The 17,888-nt window shown below is 40.2% G+C and overlaps 1 protein-coding gene across 1 annotated transcript in view; it reads right to left on the bottom strand.

Annotated features, from left to right (window-relative positions):
- mid2 (midline 2) overlaps positions 1-16,541 on the bottom strand; it is a 185,084-nt gene extending 168,543 nt beyond the window's left edge. Inside the window, exon 1 of the mRNA XM_059345636.1 lies at positions 16,256-16,541. The gene's annotated coding sequence lies outside the window, so the exon portion shown is untranslated. The remainder of the gene's footprint in view (positions 1-16,255) is intronic.
- Between the last annotated feature and the right edge of the window lie 1,347 nt (positions 16,542-17,888).

The following is a 17,888-nucleotide window of genomic DNA, read 5'->3' as shown; positions in this document are numbered from 1 at the left end:
GCTTAACTCAAAATCCGTGGAATAGCCACGGAATCACTCAAATTTCCGTGAAACTGACACGGATTTCGCTACAATGCAAGTTAATGACATATGCAAGTTAATGTCATATCCCGTGGCTATTCCAACATACAAAGTGATTATGTACATTCACTGAGTGAATATTTAGAAAATAAAACATATATTTCTTGCTAGAAATGTGATCAAAATCCATTTTTATGCAGAAACTAAGTCAAAATATTGATTTTTCACTAAAAATGAGAGAACTGTCATGTTTTTTGTTCTGACCGCCGGGACCTTGATAGTCACGTGACTTGGAACAAACCAATAGCCACGGGATATGACTGTCTATGGCTATTCCACGGATTTTGAGTTAAGCGAATCCGTGGCTCTTTCATGGATTCCTGTGAGACCAGGTTCCTGGGTTCATAACATCATCTGTTGGTGCACAAAGCTTGGTGTATTTCAGCACTGCGTCTGGATGACTGCTGCTACAGCACTACTACAGCAGTGTGAACCCAAAACAAATACATTTTGCTGTGATTTAACAGCAATAAACAGATCAAAAGTATGCCGTGATAACTACATCATGATGCAGTTGTGTAAAAAGCCTGATTTAGGCTTTGTCAGGTCGGTCTGCAAGAAAAACAAGCGCACAACTTTTAAAACGCTTACTTTGTGAATGTAGTTTGGATTGATCAGAGCTATGCTATGCAGAGGAACCTTAACGTTGATGAGCTTTCGTGACACAAAATCTCGCTCAAACTGAAAAATTTCAAGTCATGCTTACATGCGATGGAACAAATATTTCATATTTGCATGACACAAATTCTGCACTGTATCTCATAGCATGCATATGAATGTACTGCGCAAAAATTTGCTCAACATCTGGTGTGAACACACCATGACTTCTTTCGAGAATTGATTTTCATCAGTGTTAATTACATAAAAAAAAAAAAAAAAAAAAAAAAAAAAATATATATATATATATATATATATATATATATATATATATATACGTAGATAAGTAAATATGTCATGGGAAGTCTTAATGGGTCTTAATGGTTATCTATTGAGCAGGTCAGACATGACATGTAGACATTATCATTACTGATATCTGCTATAAGCCAAACCCTCATAATTAGATGTTTTGTAACTAGCTTTTACCATAATAACATCTTTCATGGTTTTCTTTTATAAACTCAGCACTTCTTAATTAAGCCCCTTTGTATTATAGTGTCTCTTCAATCATAAGCTGGAACCCAAAATGGGTCAAAGAAATGTTTTAGTAGATCTTATAAAGAAAAAAGTAAAAGAAAAACAATCCAACTCAATTCTCAAGCTAAAAAATACCCCTCCCATTTCATTCTCTGGCTGAATTTTTGTTTTTGCCGTAAGCTCCAGGCCATTTTATGTTCTTCCTCCCCTCCCCTTGTGCGGTTTCCTCGAGCATCTTGAAAGAGATTTCAAAAAGTGTCATTAATTATTAGCATCTCCCTTGTCAGGAGAGTTCTGTATGAGAGATAGAGAATAGGTCTACATCTCTGGTGGGTTGGCAGTGATGGGTAAACACAAAAACGCTACCCTAATTCAAGAATAAAAGTAACTCATCACACCAGGGGATATTTCAAACTGTCGCTGCAAGAAAGAGAGACAAAAACATGCTTCAAAAAGAGGCTGGTGAGGAAATGTGTGAAAACATTATCTGGATATTACATCAAAATTTCATATGCCAAGGGAAGCTGCGAACAACTGCAAGCTATTACAGAAGAAGCAAATACAGAGAGAGAAGTCTGTCTTGATCCACTGACGTTGATTCACCTTGATAAGTAGTGAAACTTCAAACTCTATTGACCCTTTAACAAAAAACTCATTTTACTATTTCGCTCCTGTAATTGTAAAACACAGATCAATATGTAGCTTTCTTGTGGAGTCTAAGTCTAAGATGTGTTTTACACACTCTATAAAACACCCTTACGAGGGCCTTGAGCAAAAACATGTAGGTGAAATAAAGATTCTTGTTGTTAGTCAGCAGAGTTTTTTTTCCCTATTTGTGTTTTTTTCTTACGTGAGCACCTCGTTGCCTTGTGCAGTAGTGACAACTCACTCCTCCCACAAGGTCCCACACACAAAGACACAAAATAAGGGCCCAGATATAATGAGTAATACTAGTTTGAGTAATATATGTGACTAAGGAATGGGTTTTTCGTCCTCCGTCTCAGGAGAAAAAACAGCCACTAATTCTCTCCATTTTCAGCATTGTTACCTAAGGTTAGCTGAGGCCAATAAAGAGCTTCATAGCAAAGATAATTTCTTCATTCACATATTGAGGCCATGTTCTCTTCGATGTGAGCATGGTCACTGTTACAAAGTCTTTTTCACTGTCACTGATTGACTTGACCTTGAGAACAATAACCTAATATGCCTCCTCTAACCAAAGATTCACTTTGAATTGACACACTAGATTTATACCGTTCTCAAATCTGTAAGCCAAATATGAAGCTACAGCCAGGAGACTGTTAGCTTAGCTTTGCATAAATAATGGAAACAGGGGGAAAAAGCTCACCTGGCTCCGTTCACAAAGAACAAAATCAACCTAGCAGCACCTCTTAAGCTTGCAAGAAGTCACTGCTCCTAGCCAAGAAACAGTTTAGCACAAAACCCCACTGCTAGAATGAGCATTGTGAAGCTCAGTGTGGTGGCTCTGGCCATCTCCATCTTGGTGCTGCATGACTCCATGTTACTCCCAGCTAACCCATAAATAGGCATAAAGGTGGAGAGTGGGTGAGCTGAGGCAGGCTGAATGAGGCCTGTTGCGTAAACATGCCACCTGTGATGGAACTCACCTGTCATTGAAAGTGGCCAAGCTCTATAATTTATACAGGAGATGTTTAAAAATTAACTCAGACCAGAAACATTTGCTTTAGAGACGAAAATATTTATTATTTTAGTACCAGACTCATTCATTCATTCATTCATTATCCTTTACCCACACTGACATGGGGAGAACATGCAAACTCCACAAAGAAGAGCTGCAGGCCGGAGTCGAACCGGCGACCCTCTTGCTGTGAGGCAAGAGTGCTCACAACTACACCACCGTGTAGCCCAATACCAGACTGTAAACATGTTTATTTGTGCTGTGATGTAGGCCATTTTAACATGGGTGTCTATGGGGATTGACTCACATTTGGTGCCAGCCTCAAGTGGACATTCAAGGAACTGCAGTTTTTTAACCTGGGTATACCCATACTGCCTTGCGCGAAGGCTCGAATTTCATTTCGAACCTCCATCCAGTCTGGCAACCAGGAAGCTTTCTTAGCCCTGTTTTAGGGATCCAATCACAGAGCGGGGAGGGACGGCAAGACGATGACGCGTACTACTCGGCACTTGGAAGCTTGTAGTTTTCTTACGGATCCAACATGGCTGCTGCAGACGCGAAACTCTCTTTAGCTGTAGATGGTGTTTTAAATAGTTTAGAGCGAAAGTTGAAAGGCGAAAGGTCTCTCGGCGGCTCCGCTGTCCCCCGGCTCGTAGCGAGATCACCGGCGTTACGGTTACCAGCAAGCAACACTCTCTCACAGACACACACACAACAAACATCCATTTCTGTTGCTCTACATAAGTCATCTGGTATAACTGATCTGATTGGCTAAGAGCTACCTACAGACGCTTTTGATAGACATTCTAAGCGCCCAATAAGCGGCTCTGGAGGATCGTAAACCACGCCTCCTCTACGGAGAAATGAACGGCTGGTTGCCAGACTAAATCTCATTTGAGATTAGTCTGCTGTTAGCCAGGCTAGCAGTTTTTGGCAATTTTGGAAAATCCATTTGGACCATTTGGCAGAGCTAGCTTTCTTTTCCTCCCTAGCTTCCAGTCTTTATGTTAAGCGAAGCTCATCACCTGTCAACAGTAGCTTCATTTTTACCACAAAGACAAGAGCTGCACTGATCTCCTCATCCAACTCCCGGCAAGGAAGAGATATATGAGCAGTGGTAAAAGAGTGGGAACATGTCTTTGAAGACAAAGACTCACAAGTAAAGCCTCATCACTCTTTACCACTAGTACTCTGTGAAGGGACAGAGAGACCATCATGCCTCTGGGCCGCAGTTTGATGCAAAGTAGTAAGGATCTAATTACAAAGCAGAGCGGGGCCAGATACTGTACGCCAGGCTCCATTTGAAGGGAACAGACAAGATCCCCTGGGAGAGACAAGAAACTCCGGCTCGATTTGCTGTCCACTTCTCTTACAGATGCTGTCATTCTAAAGAGACACGCTGTCCAGCAGAACTGATACAGCCACTGGCAGAAATTAAAGTTTAAAATTCATATTGGGTTTCTCACAAATGAAATTACCCCTTTGTCAATTAAGGTTAAGGTTACTTTATTGGCTCACATGGGAGAAAATAGGAGAGAATGAAAGTGCTGCATCACAGGCATCACCATGAAACATATTAATAAGAAAAAATATTCAAACGCAATCATGTGATAAAACAACCAATTAATCACAAGCCACTCACTTTTTTAAGTAGAGCTGTAGTTTCAGCTGGTGTTTTTAATGTGGGGAAAAAAATGCTTTGGTGGCCACACAGCCTTGTGAAAGTAACACTAGCGATTGTCCGACTGTTGAGAATTTAGTTTAGTACAAACTAACATGTCTATCCTCTAGGAGTTGGCCATTGATCAGTTCAACTTCTAAACGGACAAATTAAAGTTTTGATTGTGCTTACACAAAAAGTATCTCCTTACAGATATCATCACTTCATACTCAGAGTTTAACACATGGGAAGGGTTAGATAACATGACAAGAGCCAGCTGAACAGTGAGAGGTGTGGACAGTCCTTTATTCTTTCCTGCAGTCCTAAACAGATGAATATTTTAAACTTAAAGTTAACCCTTTATCGGGCGAAGAACTGTATTTGGTAACTTAATATTTTGAGAAAAAAGTTGCAAATTTACTAGATTAAAGTAGCAAATCTGCTCAAAAAAAGTTGCAGATTTACGAGACAAAAGTGGGGGAAAAAATACTTTTTTCTTGCAGATTCACCACTTTAAATCTCATAAATCTGCACATTTTTTCTCGTAGATTTGACGCCTTAATCTCGTATACTTTTTTCTCAAAATATTACCCCCCCTCCCCCGGGTCTGTATGTTTTTTTTTGTTTTTTTTTACACATTCTGGCAGTATGTGATATCTTTCAATATTCTCCAGGTTTGAAATTTGGAATTTGCAAGTATTTCAATGAGTGCCCTATTAAGGGTTAACCGTTTAAAATAGCTGATAACACTAATAAACTATGAAAGATTAGCATCAAATTTGCTATTACTATTTATCCATTATCGACATTTTACAGTCCCAATTCACAGTCTAATCACAGTTCTGTGGTTCCTGTACTGAAATACTTTCAAATCCATAATTAGTCCATTGGTGAAGCTCAATTGATAACTGATGTATCATCAATATAATTTAATGTGCAAAAATGCCAAACACAGACTGGTTCAGCTACTCATGTTAGGATTTATAACATTCTATTGAATATTAATGAAAAAAGGTAATTTAAGGATTCAATTAATCTGGCAATTAAACAACAGATTCAATCAATAATGAAAGTAATCATTTGTTGCAGCTCTGTTTCTCATACAAAACTGTGCAGCTTATAAAGAAGTGCTTCAGTGAACTGGATGTGAATCCTGGTTTACAAGAGCAGAGTCAGAATAAAATCACTTCCTGGTGTATGAGATTCATTGACAGTCAAACAGTTCTGACTGACCAATCCAATACTATTAGGATTTTTTAAATGGTTTTATCACCATTTTAATTGACCTAGTCTGGAATATATGGATACAACCAACATTACATGACAATACCAAGATTAAAATCAAGAACCAGAATAATGCAGCAGTTGGATAAGCACAAATGTGTCAGACGCTGATGCAATGTTTTGTCAAAAATGTCCACAGAGTAAAGTGTCTTGGATCCAGTCAGAAAAATTTAATTCAAAACTCTTTGAGCAAAAAAAAAGGAGCTTCTTTTAATCCCATTGCCTGCAGGAGATGAGATGAACGAGAATGTGTAAAATCTATATGGATTTCAAAGACTATCCCAAGAAAAATAGCCTTTAACCAATCCACTCGGGTCTCTCAACTCAGATGTGTGAAAGGGTGAGATTATGTAGTCACACAGGCAGCGGTGCGGAGATAAAATTTTAACATAAAGGCTCTGTTTCATTATCTCAACCCATTCAGACACAATCATCATCACCATAGTTTTATATTTCAGCACATATGAAAGACAAACACCCAGTGAAATTCACAGTGGTGTATGGCTTTTTTCCCCCATAACCAAACACACAAAGAAGCTGTCGGAATGAGAGTGGTTTTTATCTTAGATCACATCCTTCAACTCAGCTGCAGAATGCCGGGGGGCGGCGGTGCTGAGGTGGTGGGGTGTGGGCTGCATGCATTTTCCCAGGATGCTAAGGCTGCGAGGGTTATGGGAGTTTGTTAGGGTTTTTTGAGGATAGGTTTCCTCTCTCTTCGGTCGAGGAATTTAAAGCATGGCAGCTGAAAATGATGCAACAGTATGAGTCTGTATTTTGAGTGTGAAATACCCAGCGGTGGAGGAGGAGGAGGAGGAGAGGGGCCAGAATGCTGGAGCTGGTCCAGCTCCTTAGAGCAGCAGGGCTCATTCAAGATCACTGTCAAAGCCTGCGTGTACGATATGATCACAGCTGACCTGACCAGTCTTAGGGGACTGGTCTACCAGAGCCTCTTAATAAAGTACTGTCATCTTTGATTTATAAAATTCAATCAGTTTGAAAGTTTTAAACAAAAGTTTTGTATCCAATATGGTACAAGAAACTTTTTTCCCCCATCTACACTTTTCACTGCCTTACTGTAACTTTTTTTTCCCTTTATCAGGAGGTCAATTCTGTAATCCCAGGGTCAGGGGATTCCTAAAATAAAAGTGATAATCTCACTAGTACAGCGCCTGAGTCCTATTGAGTTTTATGGAGTTACTGTATCTGACTCGATCATATGATCCTACAGCTCAGCATTAAAGCTTTCAGCACTCTCAGGTTTAGCCTGGCAATCACTGAGAAAAGATGTCACATCAGGTTTAGGGAGGTGGACTCTCTTGCACTCTATTTTAAAGTAAAAGTCCTATTTTTGTCCGCAAGTCACGCCATGCCCTATCGCTCCCTGTGAAAAGCCGGTGTGAGGAAATGTTCGACAGAAAGCCAGTGATTAGGTCACAGTGATTCTCAGTCCTGCAAATCCTAAATACAATCCACGAATGCAGTCTGCTCCAAACAATTTTGGAGCATCAACGTTTGACAAACTGAGCAGCATCATATCTCAAATGAGGGAAACTGCAAAGCGGTGAACATGGGATGTGAAATTAGAGCCTCCAAATACATTTATGCAACTATAATTATGCAAGTATGATTATCTGATTATGTGGCATGCAGACTATACCAAGGACTCAGATAGAAGATTGCGATTATAAAGCACATAACAACCCAGTTTATCACCTTACTTATGGCTGAATATTCTGCAAAACCATAGAATACGGGGCCATTAATGTAAATTTATAAGATATGTTGATTAGAGCCGCCTCCGGGGATTCAGAAGAGTGTCACTGAAACAGGGATGATTGTTCTGTCAGCTGTTCTAGCTGAATTGGCTGACTAAGAGGTTAAGTAATTAGTGCGAGGTCAGTGAAAAAAAACGGACGTGACCTTCTAATTTAGCACCGTATGCTTGTGACAAATTGTTTCTTCTCTATAAACCCAATAATTAACATTCCAACACAGCAGAGGACACGTAACAGATAATCTGGCTGCAAACTGGCAGCAGTGCATGCAGAACGAATAGGGCCTGCTAGGGAGATGATTAGAAACTACAAAGGGAAGATTTAGATCATGTTTGTAGGCGGGGTGTGTGTATGTCTGTGTGTGTGTGTGTGTGTGTGTGTGTGTGTGTGTCGAATTAATCTGAATAAGAAAAAGAGGTACACAATAAATGAGAAAGGCGGGAGGGGAGGAGGAGAAAGAAAGAAAGAAGAGCAGGAAGGGGAATTGAGTATGCTTATGCATTTATGTGCAAATCCTTACATTGCAGTTTGGCGGCAGAGGTCAGAAAGACAGTGAGGGGTTAGGAGTAATTTATCACAGTGAATTAAGTAAAGAAGAACTCACTGTTGCACTGTCTCCTCCCCTGCTGTGATTATTACTCAAACAAGTGTTGACAGAGGACAACCAGAGGTCGCTGTCATCTTCTATTTACCTCGGAGTCAAACTACCGTAGCGTCTACACTCTCTCCAGCCACTAACACTGTATGTGATCATCAGGTACTAATATGTCATTGCAAGGAGTGCTCTGATTAAGCATTTTAAATTAATAACTTGTAATGCAATTATCATCATTCCTCCACAGATGCAGGGAGAAATAAGTCCAGCCTTTCCCATATTGTACCTTTGAATACATCTCGCCGTACATATGTGATTTCAAAACAGATTCAGCTCAAGGAGACGACAGAGGAAAGTAAAGGTAGGGTGTAAAAATTGGATTAAGCTGAATCTAAAGCCATATTGAAGGTTTGTTCCAAATCTGTGTGCCGTCAGAAGAAAAATCACGACAGAACATTTAATTTTAAGGCTGTCAAAGGACATTTTCAGACAAAACTATGGCATTTCACAGCAGGGGATAAGCTGTGTTATTTTAGAACTAAGTCATCAGGTAGAGAAGCAGCTGGGAATAAACCTTTTTAATTTCTCAAAGGGATAGTTTGGATTTATTGAACAGGGGTAGTGTGAGGTAATTGTCCATATAACCTACAATGAAAAGCACGCTCTCAGTTTGGAGAAGCAAGCATGAGTACCGAGACGGAAGCTAAACTAAGTACTGTTAAAACTGAAGGGAGACCAAACAACAACAGCCAAAAAAAAAACAATATCAGTTTATGTGCGTGCTATATTTAGTATATTTTCACAGCTTTACCTTGCCGTCAAAGTTGGTGTTCGAGGAAAACCGAAGCTGTTTTCTATGATCTCTTCAAAGCCACCAGACTCCATTAACAAAAACAATAATTTTACCTCACAGAACACACAAGTTGCTGGTCTACTGTTGCATTGGTTGTTTGGTTTGTTTATGTTATTGTGTGACTTTGGTGTTTTCAAGGGTTAGTTCAGATTAATCAAAGTCACACAATGACAAAAACAAACTAAACGATCAATGCATCGGTGGATCAGCAACCCTGTGTTCTGCCAGGTCAAATTACTGTTTTTTTCAATTGAGTCTGGTGGCTTTGAAGAGAGCCTAGAGAACAGCTCCAGTCAGTTCTAGACCAATTTTACAGTGGGGGCCAAGGAGGGGCCGGTGTTTAATCAGAGGGGCGCATTAGCACATGAAAAAATGGCAAATATGATATTTAAGCATTCAAAATCTTTATTTTAGCTTATTTAAACATCTCATTTAAGTATATTTGGAAGATACAAATACATTGATTTAAATAATGAGACTCACCAACAATAACAGTTTTTTTTGTATGACAATGACATTTCTCATTTTTCATCACTTTTTTTATTTTGAAAGTGCAGTACAGTCAGAATGATATATATATGTATATTGCACAATTAAACTATTATACAATGTACACATTCTGGGTTCCTTTTGTGTACAATGAGATATTGTTTGAACAAAAAAAGGTTAGAATTGCTCCATTGTTCATTGTTATAAATTGATCATTTCATTATTAATTTGACACAGGGGCCACAGCAGGGGCCAAAAGCTTCTTCACAGGGGCAGTGGCCCCTGTAGGCCCCTGTGTAGAACCGCCACTGGCTCCAGTTCCCCCTACATCAACTTCAACCGGGCTGTTTGATGGCAAGGTAAAGCAGTCTAAATATTCTAAATATAGCATGCCAGTAAACTTATAATTATTTTGTTGTTGTTGTTGTTGTTTTTGTTAGGTCTGCCCCCATCCTTAGCAGTAGGCTAGGTAAAATTACTGTTTTTGTAGTGGCATTCACTTGTCTTCCAGTTCTCCTGCCTGCTTCTCCAAACTGGGAGCGTGCCGACCACCATCTACTGTAGGTAATACTCTGAAATATGGATAAGTATCTCACACAACCCAACCTCAAAAATCCAAACGATCCCTTTCATATCCAGCTGAAGGCCACTGGGTGTTTATTGTAGATGTTTTCCTCTCGTAAACACAGCTGGGATAGTTTGGGATTGTTTCAAGCAGGTCCTCGCCGAGCACCACAGCATCAGTCAACATCTCTGCCCCGTGTGTTGGACGGCTCACTTATACAGAGCTTCAGCCTCCCTGTTCTAAATGCAGGAGGTGTCGCCTTGGTCATGCAATCCGCCTACGATAAAATTACCCCAGGGAGTGGAGCGATAACATCTTGGGGCTTGACTTCGTGTCATTCAGCCGGTTCTGTGAATGCAGGCGGGATAGAGACCAAGATGATAAGCAAGACACCCTTATGAAATTACACATACTGGCATATATCGCATACTAATACTAGAGATATATTGATGGAAAGGGTTTTTTTTTTCATTCAGGGACATAAATGGCAAATAAGTGGAACGTTTTCACAGCAGACGATAAAAATAAATAGGTTCAATATTTCATTTTAAATATTCTGCTTTATATTGGTGAAATATTATTAAATGCACCTAGATCTGCAAATATGGACAGGTTGGAGAAGAACACAAAAAGATGAGTTTTAATGATTAGATTAATTGTTTGGTTGACTGACTGAAAATAATTGGATAACTATTTTGATAACTGATTGTTTAATTGAAGACATTTAATGACATCGCCTTGGGGTCTACGAAATCATCAAGAAAAAAATCAAACATGAATCAGTAATGAAGATCATAAGTAGTTGCCTCCCTACAGTAATTTGTTCTTATTAACCAATTTTTATTTTCAATCACGATTTGGCTTTAGAAATTATTATTATTAAATGATTGTATTTTTTTTCCATTTTTAAATTATTTATGTTTTAATCTCTTTTTTAACATTTAATTTTCTTCTAAATGTATATATATACATATATTTATTTTTTTTCAACAATTATGTGGGTGAAGAATCTTTAATAGTTGTCACTGCACTTAAATGTATTTTTCTATAGAGGCAGTAACATACTGCACTCAACAGTACTCAGCAGCTGCAGTTAGAATCAGTGACCCATAAACATTGGATAGCCAACCGTTTGTCAGTGTTTTTGCTGTCCGTCTTAAGAGGAGGGGACAGGATGTCTGAGTGTGTGTGTGTGTGTGTGTGTGTGTGTGTGTGTGTGTGTGTGTGTGTGTACAAGGGTAAATGCATGCACATGTGCATGAAGGGCACGGAGGAGGCAGCAGTCTCCCGAAGGAGGAATTTATTTGAAAAGAGCCTCCCATGACCTGGCTTGATCTCGCCCCTTCACTCCAGGGTTGGGGGTTGTGCGTGCACATGTGTGTGTCTGTGTGCGCGCGTGTGCATATTCAATGTTGGGGATTTGCAAATCTGTCTAACGGCTGTCCCCCCGAGGGTAGGTCTGCACTCCCACCGATGGCTCATATCACTAATCTGAGTGACAGCATGGTCCAGCTTTCGGCCAAGAAAACAGCCCACCAGCAAGGTCCAAATACCTGACTGCTGAAGAATCTTATCTGCCACGAGATGACAGAGGAGAAGCTGCTCCCTCTGCACTGTTCCCAAGGAAATGCTGAACCGCCTGTCTCACTCTCTGCTTCTTTATCGGCTTGTTGTTTGTCAGCATAACACTGTAAGACCTGCACTTCCCCGGACTCGGCTGCATGTGACAGTTTGACAGGCTGTCACAGCAATAAACTGAAAGGCAGTGAGCTGACACTGTAATGGTATCCTTCTGCAAGCCTTTTAGAGAAAAACACCTTTAAGCCTTTGCCCTTGATGCAACATTTTTGTATATAAACTTCCAATACTGTACATGCATTTTAATACATGCAGCTTTTTTTTGAGTCACTTCAAAGAGAGACGAGAAGAGAAAACGGTTTATTTCAGCATAAGCTCATTACACTTTAAATCCATTTTAGTTAAAGCCTGATCTGACTGAACACTGATTCACTGTTGCACTCCTGTTGTTGTTTATACTACTAATACCACAACTACAAGAAACTCTCGCCACGTCAGTAAGATCGCTCCCACATGCCATCTGCCTTGTTTCTGACTCCCTCAGGGCCAAACTGTGAGTGTATTAAGCTAAGATGCCCACTCATCAATCAGCAGGGCTGTTCCATGAGCCATCCGACGCAGCTTGAACAGGATGACCCTCATAATTGAATATTAAACCCCTGATGAGTGGCGAGGCGAACCACTGTGATGCCGACTGGAGGCAGTGATGTGGTGCTAGCAGAGATACATGTGGTGATCAAGGCAGTCGCATCGTGACTGCCCTGAGGTTATTCTGTCACACTGTCATAATTTCAATCTTTGGGATAAGAAATGTATCCACACCCACCCACACTCACACCGGGGTCCACAGATGCAAGCAGTCATGAATGTACTTGGCACGCACTTACATAAACACAGCCGGCTTTAAATAAATGGTGCCGTTGCAGAAAGGCTGCAGAAATTGGCTTTTGTTCAATTAAGTCAAGAAATGAATTTGACTTTCTTTTTTTTTTTTTTGGTGCCTGGTCATTGCAGCGTGCTGAATAACAAGAAGAGAGGAATTTGTACATAGCAACTGATCTGACTAAAGATTAAGGAGCAACCTGTGACTGTGCAAACAAATTTGATTGTATTTCTTGCCGGCCCAGAAGAAGAACAGAGAGAGGAGACATGAGGACTTAAGTCACAAAGAAATTGTATTTTTCCTGCCTACATAATCTGATGTATGAAATGGATGTTGAGGCGGAACATGATGTGGGGAGCTACTCTTGAAAAGTTCAAAGGATGCTTTGTATACTGTTACTAATTTGCATTCTTCAAAAGTGAGAATATTTTCAGAGACAGAGGTGTAACCACAGTGTTTCTGGAGAAGCAAGCTGGGTTTTAATGCCTGTGTGTATTGACATGGTGAGGTATGCTTGCGCTTTATCTAATTTTTCATATCAGCGTACCTTCCTGACATTTCACTCGAGGATATATTATATGATGTATTTGTTGTAATTATTTGTCATAGTATCAATGGGGAGATGCGTTTGAGGAGTGACAAGTTAGCTACATTACACAAGTTCTTGTCAAAAAAGAAATATTCTCACATTGATTTGCTTTATTAAACAGAAAAATACAACCATACGATGTCTCAATTAAAATGTATCTCTTTCACAGATAGCTGAACTGCATTTAGTGATACAAAGACACACTTCAATCAAACGCTACAGAGATAAATAAATCCCCTTCCATCATTATTGTTTTCCGGGTTTTTGAAATGGAAACACCCACTCGGCTTAAGGCACCACATTCGATCCAAAAGTCTCACAATAACGAACCAACTGAATGACATGGTGGTGACCAGTGTTTTCTAAGGTAAAGTTGCTGTTTTTGTCACTGGAGTCTGGTGGCTTTGAAGAAGGCATACATAACAGATTCAGTGCCTGGTCGTAGGGGTTTCTGACAGCTAGGTAGAAGTGTGAACATATCATAAATATAGCTCACACTTAAGCTGATGTTGATTTTTAAGATGATCATTTTTAAAGTGGCTAAAATGCATTTTGCTGACAACATATTTTGTAATCTTTGTGGCTAAGGGTAAGCTGTCGAATATTTTCAATCAAATTGTTTCAGCCAAAGTGCTGTCATGAGTCACTGATGTTCAAAATTCTGATTTTGTCAAAATACATGACTCGAGTATGACTTGAGTCCAAGTCATGTGACTTAAATCCACACTTTTGTTAGCTGCCTAAACATTGTGTTTGTTTCTCTGCTGCACTTTTAAGTCAATCATAAAAAGATGTACACAAAAAACAATCAGAGCACAACATCCATGTTTGACAGGAAGCTGGGGTTTCATCCTTCCACCAACTTCAGCAAAGCTGAAACAACATGCCGAGCCCCCTGCTGTTTCAAGAGACTCCCCGTGAAAGCACGGCCAAGAGGCTGACTCTTAGAGAAATGCCTCATTCAGACTCAAACTGGCATCAGCTGTTGACAGACAGCCCAGAATAAAAACATCCCTGTGACGGCTGTCCTTTTTGGCTAACTGATCTGTGGGGATAAAACGATTAAAAACGTACAGGGAACATCCTCAAGCAAACAATGAATGGGACCAATATATTTTTAAAAGATTAACTGTTGTGACAGTGACAGTCACAACAAAAGTGGAATTTAGATATTTCCTCAGAGAGTAAATGATCTCTTCAACGTGAGAATCTCTCTTCCTCATCAGTGTTTAATAGAGTAAAACTACAAAATTATGACCAAGCTTACACATTTTACTCAAGAGAGCACCAATTATGCATGGCTGTTAACTTTCACTATATGTGGGTCAGTTACAATATTTTAATATTGCATGGTGGTTTTGCTATGGCGTCGTAGTAGTGGGATTTACACTTGGCACAGTTTTTGTGGTTATTTTGATGGTTATAAATGCATATTTTGGAACTGCTTCAAAGAAAAGTCCTCTGGGATTTTTTGGTACTTTTTTGGTTTGCAGAGGCAGCAATTCCACAATCTGCTGGTGGAGACATTGCAGAGTCCACCAGGTACAACACCACTGTGCAGAAGGTGTTTACATCTATTCTTGGATATCGTTTCAGCTGCAGCATCAACACCGAATGCCAACCCTCTGTCACAGCTATAATCATCCCAGCGTGGAGCTGACGCCCTGTCTTTTCCTTAGAAAAAGCCACTGCTCTTGTCATTATAATGTCTTAATAATTATCATCTAACAGTGCAACTGGGGAGCGAGAGAGACAGAGAGAGAGAGAGGGACAGGCATGGAAGGACTGCAGGAGCAGGCAGCACCCTGTAGATGCATGATGAATGAGGGTGTCAGCTGTATTCACCCAACTAGCAGCACTGTCTCCGAGAGGGTTTGGCCCCATGCGCTGAGACCTGTCTCATTAACCACAGTGATCATGCATTAACAAGAGAGCGAGAGGGAGAGAGCGGGGAAATAAATCATTTTCTAAAAAGATGTGAACCACCAGTTTTTTTTTAAGTATAATAGCCGTCTTGATGCATTAAACATGGTCTCACTGCTGGTCAACATGGCCCTGACGAAATATGACACTTTCTAGCACACCACATGTTTGATTTAATCTTTAATAAGCATTATTTCTTTTATTCTAACCAATTATTTCTTATTTAATAGTGTCAAGTGTCATTTTAAAGGAAAGGGACAGGCAGGGGCCAACACTGGACCCCGCCTTTATTGCTCCCAATTGTTTGGGAATCTTGAATTATTGATGTGGAGCTGACATTTAACACTCTTGCTTTTTTGAAGCCAAGCCACAGAGCCTCCAATGTCACCTGCAGCTCTCCACAGTAACCATACCAACATACTGTCACAGCCACAAACTGGGATCCTATAAGTGAGTCCATGGGGATATGTTTCATTCTGCTGTATCTCCATCGGTACTACTATGGCACTGTATTCTATTTCTCATACATAGAATTAAAAAAAATTAAATCATAACTTTATTGATGATGACTTGTCTTTAACAAATGTCTTTCTTGTCCTCTGCTGTAAAGTAGCATGTGAGTGTTGCTTTGGTTTGCATCAGGGGCGTGGTTGGAAGTAAGCTCAGGTCAGTCACTAATGGTCCTATTACAGTACTACACTGTGATGGAACTGATGGTTGCAAGAACAAAAAAATACTTTCAAATCATGCCACAAGAAGATTTCAACCTTATAGTAACACCATCCAGCTCCCACGGATAAACTGTCTCATTGTAGTTCCAACACTCTTTAGCAGTTCTCACCGTGCCTTTGTAGGCCCCTTTTGAAATAAAAATAAATGCATAATAAATATTAAGTCCGTGATGTAATGCTGACGCACCACTCACGAGATTTGCAGGGGTACCTTTGCTCTCCCCGTGCTTTCTAAATTCTCAGATCAGTCACACACTTATTGTTTTCATCTTGCACGCTTTTGTGGAAGTGGAAAAGCTTTTCATGCACTCGTTAACAGCTGATTATGATATTGCAATCCGGTGCCTATTGAGCAGCCTCAGCCTCACAGCGCGTAAACTAACAGTGTTTTTGTTTGGCCAGCATGCACGTTACTCTGTCGATTCCCCTCAAAACCCCACAGGAAAGAAGCCTACCTCGGTTCGGCGTGACAGCTCCGTATGTCGACTTGTAGCGGCGGCTGGCAACAATGTGACGCTCGCAGAAAAGATCACAGTTGGTAAGCGCAGAAGTTTCGACGAGTCAGTGACTGGGAGATCACACACGCTGTGTGGGTGCCTGACGGATCTGTGAACCACACACCACTGTGGAGTGTTTATGACAACGCCCCACAACAAAACTGATCTGCTTGATTCGCCGCCGGATCATTAACGCGTGTTTAAGATGTTGCTGTCCAACTCGGCTGTGCGCAACGGTGCGCTTCCTCTCTCTCTCTCTCTCTCTCGCTCCACGAAGTGGTCCCCAAACTAAACGCTCCCCAAGGACACGTGATCAACCCCAAGGGGGACGGGAATAGCTCTAATTCCCCCCACGGCAGCAGCTGGGATCGGTTACACCGCTGCTCTAGTGCCCGTGCAACAAACCCGAGCTGTGCGCACCCGTAGTCCTCCTCCAGCCGCCCTCCAATCCCCTGTGGCCTCACGGTGTCGCTGTCATTTTCATGCACTGAAGGGAACATCTCTGTGTGGAAATGCACCTGTCTTCATCAGCCGAAAGCGTCATAATTAAGAAACTTGTGACTAATCTAAAGCATGAACATATATTGAGTCCAGGCTGTCTGTGTGTAAATGTTTTGTCTGATCATTCATATGTTTCTGTGTTGCTGCCAGATCTGCCTCTTTGTTCTCAGTAGGACAAATCTGGTTTAACAAAATAAATAATACAATAAAATGTGAGACAAATATCATCAAAGTAATTTTAAAGTAGGAAACATTTTGTTTGAAACATTTAATATTGATAATATGGTACATATTTTAAATAAAAACAATAACATAAAAGCAAATAACTAACAAAACAATCACACTTTTAACTTAATATAATAAGGATGTTTTTATTCCAAACTTTAACTTTAATTGTTGCTTGTTTACCCATAAATACTTAATACAGAGTAATACTGGGAACTCCATATTAAGTTTTCAGGGGCTTTAAAAACAAGCAGGTCATATAATGGTTATTACCTGCTGGCCAAACATCCAGCTTACTGTGGCCATTTGCTGGGTAGCTCTGCTTTTCAAATGTTTTAAATAAAGCATAAAACTCCTTTCTGCACCTTGTCCATTGGTTTTTCATGAGATAGATGCCGTTTCCTAAGTCTGCTTTTCATTCACATTGTCACATGACAGTTTTAGGTAGAAAGATGATTTAACTTTGTGGCAGATCACCCTGCCTATAACACAAAGTCATAAGTGTGCAGTTAAGAGTAGCCTGATATCTTCTAGCTATAGCCTGGAGGCTATAGCTAGAACTAGAGTTAGAGCTAGAAATAGTGTCTCATGAACACTTACACAGTTTATGTACATTTGTTGTTATGCATTATTTTCTTACCGCCCGCAGTACTTCCTGGTTGGTGAAAGGACCCGAGGACAGTGAATGCTGCCCTTTTATTTGCCTGTGTGGCACGTGGGACATAATTGGGCCAAACCAATGTTTCTTTTTTTTCAGGGCTTATTGGTTGAAGTATTGTTGTAGAATATTTATCACCATGTTGAGATAAGACTGAAATATTTGAGTGATGATGTCCAATGTACTTTAATTTATTATTTAATGGCC

This window comes from Centropristis striata, chromosome 12 (assembly GCF_030273125.1).
Source record: "Centropristis striata isolate RG_2023a ecotype Rhode Island chromosome 12, C.striata_1.0, whole genome shotgun sequence".
Classification (NCBI taxonomy): domain Eukaryota; kingdom Metazoa; phylum Chordata; class Actinopteri; order Perciformes; family Serranidae; genus Centropristis; species Centropristis striata.
Note: the sequence above shows the minus strand (reverse complement) of the source record. Positions and strands in the feature narration are given on the sequence as shown.